This window comes from Panthera pardus, unplaced genomic scaffold, assembly GCF_024362965.1.
Source record: "Panthera pardus isolate Hobbes unplaced genomic scaffold, ASM2436296v1 HiC_scaffold_6, whole genome shotgun sequence".
In the NCBI taxonomy this organism is placed as follows: Eukaryota; Metazoa; Chordata; class Mammalia; order Carnivora; family Felidae; genus Panthera; species Panthera pardus.
The window spans coordinates 111,660,114-111,671,968 of NW_026526991.1; positions in this window are offsets into that span (position 1 = coordinate 111,660,114).

Genomic DNA, 11,855 nt, shown 5'->3' on the forward strand with positions numbered 1-11,855 from the left:
ATTATGGTAAATAATGTGGTACAAAAAGTGTACATACAGCTATAATATGAATGAAACAGATCTCTATAAACTGATTCCACTCAAGTGGATTTCTAGGAATAATGTTATATTAAAAAAACTGAAAAGGGGAAAACTTATGTGCTACCTTGGGTATGGAAGAAGGAAACATAGTAAATATATCTGAAAACAATGTAATGGTTACCTACAAAATGGCAGGGGAACTGGCATTTGTTTGAGCATACCTTTTGTATGTTTTTAACTTCTGAAGTAGGTTTAATGTTCTACATATTTCAAAATGAAATTAAATCAATAAGGGTAAGAAGGTGAAATGGAAACTGAAAGCAAATTAAGTCAGATTAAACTGCTGAAGGAAAAATAAAAGCACCAATTCATCAATACAATATTTAACATAAACACTTACTCTTGTACATGAGATTTGGGATAGGGAGGGGAAAGTCGACCACAAACAAATCATGAAATATTTTTGGCTGGTTTATTTTTCCATTGGTATATGCTAAGCTATTCTGAGACCATTTGAAAAGCATTGCAAGATTGAACAAATGAGTAAATGTGTTGATATTGTTCAGATATCAGCTACCCCAGCCCAGGAACCCATAAAATGGTAGGAGAAATTAGGTTGGGGTTTCTTCAGCTGTGACACCATTCCCCACCTCAGTATACACTAATGTATTTGACCCTTCTCTGGTGCTCTTCCATGGGGTAAAACAGAACGTTAGTGGAGCTGGTGCTCTCCCTTGTCTAGACTATAGCCATAGCATATGGTAGTAAGTGAATAAAGGTTCATTGTTACTGTAATCTTGTTATCTTAATAGGTCAATTCAAAAACCGAATCTCTGTGTAGCAAATTGCCACAATGAATGTGTGGTCAGTGAAGCAAAATACCTTCCTGGAAGGAACACTTTAGGAGGTGCTATGAGTCTGAAGGATATGATAAGGGGAAGGGTACTACTGGATTATTTGCAAGAGAGCCATAGAACACTATGCCAGTCAGGCAAATGTGTCTCAGAAAGTATGAGAAGATACCATGGGGCTCTCTAGAGTGCTACTGTATTGTTCATATAAGCTTTTCAGTTCTGTAGGAGAACAACTGTTTTTTTCTTTAGCCTCTGATTCAGCTACCAAGATGCCCAATGATTCAAATGAGAGACACAGCAGATAGGCTCTAAGAAAACTAAAGAAGTAGTTTTGTGGCTACGCATGGGTAAAAAAATATTGGAGACACTGCATACTGAGTTACATTCAGGGATTACTGTTAGCTCTAGAATACCCCTAGATATAATGGACAACCTAAGATGCAGTGAGTTACAGAGACTCATATATTCATGAAAAAGAATGTAGAGTACAAGGATTGCTTCGCCCAGCAACTTGAAGAGAACTGGAGATTTGGGTGGTTTGCATTCATGAAGAAGAAGGTAAATCTTGTTAAACTTCATGAGGGAGAGGGGCACACTGTAGGGTTTGATATTGTAGAACCCCTTCTTCAGAGAACCTTAACAATAGTGCCCATATTGCCCAAAGAGACAGAGGAAAAGGGGATTAAAGACATGAACATCCGACACCATTCTCTTTCCTTTGCTGGGTACTATTCTGACATACCATTACGAGTTCCCTGCCACTGAAAAACATATTTGGATCATTTCTTACAGAGGCTCAAATGGCTTTGTGAGGCCCCCTAGTGGTATCTAGGGTAGCAGATGGAGTGAGGACAGTAATGATATGATTTTCAACTAGACTGCAATTTCTAGTTTGTTCCAGGCCATCTTCACTAGTTACCTATTTCAATTAAACTTCCTTAGAAGGCTATGTCATTTGGTTCATGGCACAATCCAGATCTTAACTGACAAGTCTTCAAAAATGGAAAAAGTAGCTACAAACAAGATTTTACTGTTGAGCCAGTGAACAGAGAGACCTAAAAATGGAAATTGGGTACCTACTCCTGAACCATCTGGTAAGGGGTTTTTCTAAAGAAATCCCTAGGTCTAGTTACTCAATAATGGGGTCTCAAGGAAAACACTGATGGACTCTCCACCAAAGATTTCTAAACCAGGTAGTAGGCCATGGGTCCCAATGCACCTCACCACTAAAGTCCAAATTATGATGACCCTTGACTAATACAAGTGTTCTTCCCTTTGCTTCTCCAAGTGATATTGAGAGGAATCAAAGAACTATGTGCCACTTTTACTCAGACCTCTTAGCTTTCAAAAAAACAAAAATTAGGGAAGTGTTGGGTGAATATTCTTATGTCACCAGTGGTGATCTGAGGATGTATGCCAAGGTCAGAATTCAAAAGGGGGGTTGGGGAGAAAATTCATGTCTAGGGCCATTAGGATACTGGTATGTAGATGACCATGATCTCTATAACCTCTGAAACCAGAAACTAGGAGAAACAGATAATATTCTCTGATTTCTCATCTGAGGCTATCACCAAGGTGACACTTGGTCAAACACTACTATGAATGTATCCCTTCAGTCTACCATAAAACTGCATTTTTATAGCCCCCACTACTAAATTTATAATACAACAAAAGTATTTTCTATGTGCAACCCCATTCACATTCATCCCCAAGCCCTGATAGGAACTGCTATATTTAGGGCCATTTGAGTGGGGCATGTAGAAGACTGCAAACCTCCAAACTAAATATCACCTAGTACCTGTGTCTCCAAAAATAAACTCCTGGGAAGAAAAAGAAATACTCTCATTCCTGAGCCTAATGAAGCAAAATTTCCCCCATAAGACTATTTCCAATTTTAATAACTAAGTTGCCCTTTCACATGGCTTTGGGTGCATAGTGACTTGATTAATTTTTGCAGGTAAGTACTATAGTACAGCCCTGGGTACTGGGGGTACCTGAAATTGTAACTGTCATACAGTCTTTTCCAAACTGAAGGAACTTGACATATCCAATGGCCTCTGCTGTATCCTGCTTCATGCAACTTATGTGGAATGAGTTGCAATATACCATTAATGTCCTTCACATGACTACCAAATTGCTCCAATTTCTGTAACCCATGAATAGGTCATGACTTCTAAATGTCCTGCTCCAGAGGGAGGACTAGTGTTTTTTTAAAATATATTTATTTATTTGTGAGAAATAGAGCACAAGCGCAAGAGAGAGAAGAAGACACAAAATCCAAAGCAGGCTCCAGGCTCCAAGCACAGACCCTGACGCGGGGCTCAAACTCACAAACCGTGAGATCATGACCTGAGCCAAAATCGGAAGCTGAACCGACTGAGCCACCCAGGTGCGCTAAGAGGGAGGACTAGTTTTTAGTTGAATGGCCCCAGATAAGGATGCCACCCAAGAAGTACTAGATGCCCGCTTGACCCACTCGTAGCTCTTGGCTAGACTATTAGTACAGAAAAGGTACATTTACCTGGCACCCTAGTAAAATCCCAGACATGATTTCTAAAGGACATGACCTCTCATTCCTGAGGAAAAGATTGCCAAGTTTTGGCTCACTCAACTCCAATAAATAAAAAGAGGCCCAGCAACTAGTGGGACTCTTGACTATTACATTCTCATTTTCCCTGTGTGAAATCCTTGATGATACCATCTGAGATTACCAGAAATGTTACTTATTTTTAGTGAGAATACAACAATAGGATGCCCTAAAGGCCCTCCAACAGACCTCCTGGCTCCCCACCCCCAATGCTCTTTTGATCTCTATTTCGTATTTGAATTATAGATCTCAGAAATATCTGTATGCCAATTGGACCCTATGGCAGAAGGCCACTGCTACAGGTCAGAGGCATCCATTGGGCTTTTGTATCCATAATTACCTGGAGTTGGCTGAAAGGCACATTACTTTGAAGAAATAATTATTCACCTGTTTTGGGGCCTTGGTAAATTATGAGTGCTAGTCTTGTGGCTATATAATGATCATAAGACCATAAATTCCAACCAAAGTGTATCAATATTTTCACTTTTTTTCTCTAGTTATCTTAGGGTATTCATATTTTAGTCAAAGTGTAACATTTCTATAAAATATATGTTCAAGTATAAATTCATGAGCCAAAATAAAAAGATGTTATAATGAGGTTATTTATTTTTATTGAGAGAGAGGAAGAGGGAGAGGGAGGGAGAGAGAGAGAGAGAGAGAGAGAGAGAGAGCGCAAATGCACAAACAGGAGAGGGTCAGAGGGAGACTGAGAGAAAAATTTCAAGCAGGCTCCATGGTCAGTACAGAGCCCAGTGCAGGGCTTGATTCCATGACCCTGGGATCATGACCCAAGCTGAAAATCAAGAATCAGCTGCTTAATCAATGAGCCATCCTGGTGCCCCATCTAATGAGTTTAATTTAAAATAAAATTATTTGTAATATTATACTTAGTATTAGGTCTTTCTCCTTTGTGGCTTCTTTGTTTCTGCACTTCAATTTCTGATTCTGACATTGAGTCTTGATGCTCAGGTAAATTATTTTCATCTGGTACTTCATCCTGAACTACATAAAGAATCATTTTGTCAACTAAATGAAAAAAAAGATACAATGTGAAATCCCTAGGTTTTAAATTTATAACAAGTGTGCATCAGCATTATTTCTCATTTTTAGAAAGTTATAATTAAATTGCCATAATGCTAGATTTTATATGAAAACTGTGCTGTTGAACTAGTTCGATATTCACAAATCAATCAACATGATAAACCATATTAATAAAAGAAAGGATAGGAGCGCCTGGGTGGCTCAGTCGGTTGAGCATCCAACTTCAGCTCAGGTTATGATCTCACAGCTTGTGAGTTTGAGCCCTGCGTCAGGCTGCGTTGACAGCTCAGAGCCTGGAGCCTGCTTCAGTTTCTGTGTCTCCCTCTCTCTCTGTCCCTAACTCACCCACGTTCTGTCTCTGTCTCTCTCAAAAATAAGTAAACATTAAAAAAAATTTTTTTAAGAAAGGATAAGAAATATATGAGCCACTCAATAGATGCAGAAAAAGCATTTGACAAAATACAGCATCCTTTCTGGATAAAAACCCTCAAGAAAGTAGGGATAGAGGGAACATACCTCAACATCATAAAGCTGTATTCCAAAGACCCACAGCAAATATCATCCTCAATGGGGAAAAACTGAGAGCTTTCCCCTGAGGTCAGGAACATGAGAGGGATGTCCACTCTCACCACTGTTGTTCAACATACTGTTTGAAGTCCTAGACTCAGCAATCAGACAACAAAAAGAAATGAAAGGCATACATTGGCAAACAAGAAGTCAGACTTTCATTCCTGTCAGATGCCATGATACTCTACATGGAAAACCACAAAGACTCCACCAAGAAACTGCTAGAACTGATACATGAATTCAGCAAAGTCAAAGGATATAAAATCAATGTACAGAAATTGGTTACATTTCTATATACTGATAATGAAGCAGCAGAAAGAGAAATCAAGGAATCAATCCCATTTACAATTGCACCAAAAACTGTAAGATACCTAGGAATAAACCTAACCAAGATGTAAAAGATATGTACGCTGAAAACTATAAAAACTTATGAAAGAAATTGAAGAAGACACAAAAAAAAATGGAAAAACATTCCATGCTTATGGATTGGAAAAACAAACATTGTTAAAATTTTTATTCTATGCAAATCAATATACACATTCAATGTAATTCCTATCAAAGTAATGACAGCATTCTTCACAGAGCTAGAATAAACAATTCTAAATTTGTATGAAACTATAAAAGACCCTGAATAGCCAAAGTAATGTCGAAAAAGAAAACTAAAGCTGGAGACATCACAATTCCTGACTTCAAGTTGTATCACAAAGCTGTATCATCAATACAGTATGGCACTGACACAAAAACAGACACATAGATCAGTGGAACAGGATATAAAGCCCACAACTGGACCCACAGATGTATGGCCAACTAATCTTTCCAAAGCAGGAAAACTATCCAATGGAAAAAAGAAAGTCTCTTCAGCAAATGTTACTGGGAAAACTGGACAGCGACATGCAAAAAGAATGAAACTGGAACAATTTCTTACACCATAACAAAAATAATTCAAAATGGACTCAAAATGGATGAAAGACCTAAATGTGATATAGGAAACCATCAAAATCTTACAGGAGAAAACAGGTAGTAACCTCTTTGACCTCGGCCACAGCGACTTCTTACCAGATATGTCTCTGGAGGCAAGGAAAACGAAAGCAAAAATGAACTATTGGGACTTCATCAAGATAAAAATCTTGTGCACAGTAAAGGAAACAACCAACAAAACTAAAAGGCAACCAACAGAATGTGACAAGATATTGAAAATGACATATTGGATAAAGATTTAGTATCCAAAGTCTAGTCTGTAAAGAACTTATCAAATTGAACACGCAAAAAGCAAATAACCCAGTTAAGAAATATGCAAAAGATATGAATAGACAATTTTCCAAAAAAGACATCCAGATAGCTAATGGACACATGAAAAGATATTCAGCATCCCTCAACATCAGGGAAATACAAATCAAAACCACACTGAGATATCACCTCACACCTGTCAGAATGGCTAAAATTAACAACTCAGGAAACAACAGATGTTGGTGAGGATACAGAGAAAGGGGAACCCTCTTGCACTGTTGGTGGGAATGAAAACTGGTGCAGCCATTCCAGAAAACAGTATAAAGGTTCCTCAAAAAATTAAAAATAGAACTATCCTATGACCCAGTAATTGCACTACTAGGAATTTATTCAAAGGATACAAAATGCTAATTCGAAGGGACAGATGCACCCCAATGTTTACAGTAATGCTATCAACAATAGCCAAATTATGGAAAGAACCTAAATGCCCATCAATTTGTGTGGGGGGGGTGTGTGTATAATGGAATGTTACCTGGTAATCAAAAAGAATGAAATTTTTCCATTTTCAAAAACGTGGATGGAACTACAGTGTATTACACTAAGCAAAATTAGTCAGACAGAGAAAGACAAATATCAAATGTTAACACTCATGTGGAATTTAAGAAACACAACAGATGAACATAGAGGAAGGGAAGAAAAAATAAGAGACTCTTAAATACAGAGAACAAATTGAGGGTTGCTAGAGGGGAGGTGGGTGGGATGATGGGCTAAATGGGTGATGGGCATTAAGGAGGGTACTTGTTGGAATGAGTACTGGGTATTATATGGAAGTGAGGAATCACTGGGTTCTACTCCTGAAACCAATACTACACTGTTTGTTAAATAACTTGTATTTAAATAAATAAATTTGAAAAAAATAAAGGGAGAAAACTAGGGATGAAATGGTTGTTCTGTAAGTAATCTCTTGACATATTTTTTTTTTTTTACTTTTGTAAAAGGCGAAAAGATTTATACGATCTGAAGAGAAACCAGAGTATATATTTTTTTTTACTTTTGGAAGCAGGTTTGGGTTCCATTTACTTCAAAAATAAAATTAAATCACAAAATAGGAACTACAACTGAAAGCAAACTTAAAGAAATGAACATTGATAATTTAAAAGCATTAATGTAAATAACTCATCAATATAGTATTTGACACGGACCCTCGCTCATAAACAAGAGCATGGAAGAGAGACTATAAACACATGATAAAATATTTTCAGTAGGCTTGATTTTCTAGATTTATGTGCTAAGCAATTCCAAAAAAAAAATTTATGAGCATAATAAGAAGCAAATGAGTAAATGTGTTATGTTATTCAGAGTCAAGATTTACACAGCAGAAGAAAGGACACACACATGAAATGGAGGAAGGCAAAACAAAGCCCTGAGGGGATAGATTAGAATTGAAGGTTTCCAAGATTCATCATGAATTCTAAATATGTTTATGCAGGTTTACCTGCACATGTATATGTATATAGGCATATGAGTATGAATATATACATGTACATATAAGTATATGTGAATACACCCAAGGAATCTAACTCTAGGCCAGATCTTATGTGTGATGTTTCAGACACAAACAAAGATAGTTATAAAGGCATGGGAAAGAGAAGCTTCTCAATCCACAAAAGACTTGATACACAACTAGTCATGTCTCAACCCCTTCTTCTCCCATGCTCTTGTCAATACATAGTGCATTCTTACTCTAGTGGCTTCTAATTGGAGGCTTCCTTATGGTTCTGGGGAAGAGGCGCTTGACTGAAGTATTGTTTACGCACTCCCTCTGTGTACACCACCTCACTGAGGGGCACTTGAAGAAATTTTTCTCAGTTCCACTTTAGTCAGGACTTTTCTACTCCTACCCCTGCTACCACTACCTCCCAAGAACACAGGATCCATAAAATAGCAAGAGACTTTTGTTTGGGGATCCTTCAGCTGTGCGATGATCCTCCCCTATATCTCATACCAGTTTGGACTGATGCATCTAATATTCATCCACTGCTACTCCAAGAGAGGAAACGGAACACTGGTGTAGCTGGGGCCCTTTCCTGTTTAGACTCTTCTTGATACTATTGCATTAAGTGAATAAAGCCTTTTTATTTGTTACTTCTAATTGTTACTTTCATTTTGCTTTTTATTTTAATGGGCCAACTCAAAAACTGGCATATCTCTCAAACTGTAGTGCAGGCAAGGTCAATGAAGTCCAATGCCTTTACGGAAGGCACACTTTGGAAGATGCTAGTGAATCTGTGGGACGTTCTGGGGTTGGGTAGTGGGGTTCTATGAGGTCATTAGAAGAGTCTGAGAGGTGCCTGGGGCATTTTAGCAGTCAGGTCAGTATGTTTTGGACAGTCCTAGCAAACCATGTGGGGTGCTCTAGGAGAATGTGATTTTGGTTTTCACATAAGCTTTACAGTTCTGAGGGGGAACAAAGTTCTTTATTTTTAGACCTTGATTCATTGGCCAAGACACCTGCTGGATCAAATTAGAGATTCACCAGGAAACCTTTTAGAGAACTATGGAAGCAATTTGTGGCTACCGCTTATGGTTCACCAATGATGGGACCTAAAGTCACTGGAGACCCTGCATTCTAAGTTGCACCCAATAACTATTGTTAGCTCTAAGCATGCTCCTGGAACAGCATACCACATAGTGAATAATTAAGACTTGTACTTTAATGAAAAAGAATAAGCGCCATGGTATCACTTTCTCCAGTAACAAAAAAGATCTTAGAGACCTGCTTTCTTTGTCTCCATAGTAAAGGAAATAATCTTGTTAAACTGAGTGAAGGAAAAGGGCACATTTTTGGGCATCTCACTACAGAATACCATCTTCAGAAAGCCTTGACAGTAGCCGTATTGACTGAAGAGGTGACACTAAATGGAGGATGAAAAGAGAAAACATCTGAGACTAGTTACTGTTTTGGTTCTGAAAGGATGGCCCACCCGTGATGAGCTCCCTGCCACCAAAACAATGTTTGGATCACCATTACAGAAGTGACAGTGTCCCTTTAAGCCACACTAGTGGTCCTGATGAAGTGAAGACGGTACATGATAATATTTTTATTTTTTTAATTTTTTTAATTTTTATTTTTTAAGCCGTACTATTATATATATATATATTTTATTATTATGAAATTTATTGTTAAATTGGTTTCCATACAACACCCAGTGCTCATCCCAAAAGGTGCCCTCCTCAATGACCATCACCCACTTTCCCCTCCCTCCCACCCCCCCATCAACCCTCAGTTTATTCTCAGTTTTTAAGAGTCTCTTGTGGTTTGGCTCCCTCTCTCTCTCTTTTTTTTTCCTTCCCCTCCCCCATGGTCTTCTGTTAAGTTTCTCAAGATCCACCTAAGAGTGAAAACATATGGTATCTGTTTTTCTCTCTATGACTTATTTCACTTAGCATAACACTCTCCAGTTCCATCCATGTTGCTACAAAAGGCCATATTTCATTCTTTCTCATTGCCACGTAGTATTCCATTGTATATATAAACCACAATTTCTTTATCCATTCATAAGTTGATGGACATTTAGGCTCTTTCCATAATTTGGCCATTGTTGAAAGTGCTGCTATAAACATTGGGGTACAAGTGCCCCTATGCATCAGCACTCCTGTATCCCTTGGGTAAATTCCTAGCAGTGCTGTTGCTGGGTCATAGGGTAGGTCTATTTTTAATTTTCTGAGGAACCTCCACACTGTTTTCCAGAGTGGCCATACCAGTTTGCATTCCCACCAACAGTGCAAGAGGGTTCCCATTTCTCCACATCCTTGGCAGCATCTATAGTTTCCTGATTTGTTCATTTTAGCCACTCTGACTGGCGTGAGGTGATATCTGAGTGTGGTTTTGATTTGTATTTCCCTGATGAGGAGTAACGTTGAGCATCTTTTCATGTGCCTGTTGGCCATCTGGATGTCTTCTTTAGAGAAGTGTCTATTCATGTTTTCTGCCCATTTCTTCACTGGATTATTTGTTTTTCAGGGGTGGAGTTTGGTGAGTTCTTTATAGATTTTGGATACTAGCCCTTTGTCTGATATGTCATTTGCAAATATCTTTCCCCATTCCGTCGGTTGCCTTTTAGTTTTGTTGATCGTTTCCTTTGCAGTGCAGAATCTTTTTACCTTCATGAGGTACCAATAGTTCATTTTTTCTTTTAATTCCCTTGCCTTTGGGGATGTGTCAAGTAAGGAATTGTTGCAGCCGAGGTCAGAGAGATTTTTTTCCCCTTTTTTCTTTAGGGATTTGATGGTTTTCTGTTTCACATTAAGGTCCTTTTTCCATTTTGAGTTTATTTTTGTGAATGGTGTAAGAAAGTGGTCATTCTAGGTTCATTCTTCTGCATGTTGCTGTCCAGTTCTCCCAGCAACATTTGTTAAAGACTGTATTTTTTCCATTGGATATTCTTTCCTGCTTTGTCAAAGATTAGTTGGCCATACTTTTGTGGGTCCAATTCTGTAGTCTCTATTATTCCATTGGTCCATGTGTCTGTTTTTGTGCCAATACCATGCTGTCTTGATGATCCCAGCTTTGTAGTAGAGGCTAAAGTCTGCGATTGTGATGTGTCCCGCTTTAGTCCCCGCTATTTGGGGTCTTTTGTGGTTCCATACAAATTTTAGGATTGCTTGCTCTAGCTTCGAGAAGAATGTTGGCACAATTTTGATTGGGATTGCGTTGAACATGTAGATTGCTTTGGGTAGTATTGACATTTTAACAATATTTATTCTTCCAATCCATGAGCATGAAATGTTTTTCCATTTCTTTGTATCTTCTTCAATTTCCTTCATAAGCTTTCTACAGTTTTCAGCATACAGATCTTTTACATCTTTGGTTGGGTTTATTCCTAGGTATTTTATAATTCTTGATGTAATTGTGAATGGGATCAGTTTCGTTGTCTTTCTGTTGCTACATTATTAGTGTATAAGAATGCAACTGATTTCTGTACATTAATTTTGTATCCTGTGACTTTGCTGAATTCATGTATCAGTTCTAGCAGACTTTTGGTGGAGTCTACCGGGTTTTCCATGTATAATAACATAGTAAGATTTTTAAATAGACCCAGATTTCTTAATTAATTCATGCCACCCTCACAAAATAGCAAGCTCTATTAAATTTCTTCATAAGATCAGGTCATTGGGTACCATATAATCTGAATATTAAGTGGCAAATCATTACATAAAAATAGCAGCTACTGCTAAGGTAGCAATGATTGACCAATAGTGAAAACAATATAAAAATGGTAATCAGTCACTCACTTCTGGACAATCCAGGTCAAGGCCTTCTCAAAGAGATCTATGAGTGGCTATCCAATAATGGGAATGTCAGGAAAGTAAGTTGATGGACTCTGTACCAAGGCACTAATGGCCCGATACTAGGCAATGGGGTACCCAAAAGGCAGGTGAATTAGGGTCCATATGCTGATGGCCCCTATGACTAATACAAGTTCTACTGCTCAGCTCTTTCCACTGAATCTTGATATGAATCTGAGAGCCTATCAATCTTCATCAAGAACCCTTTG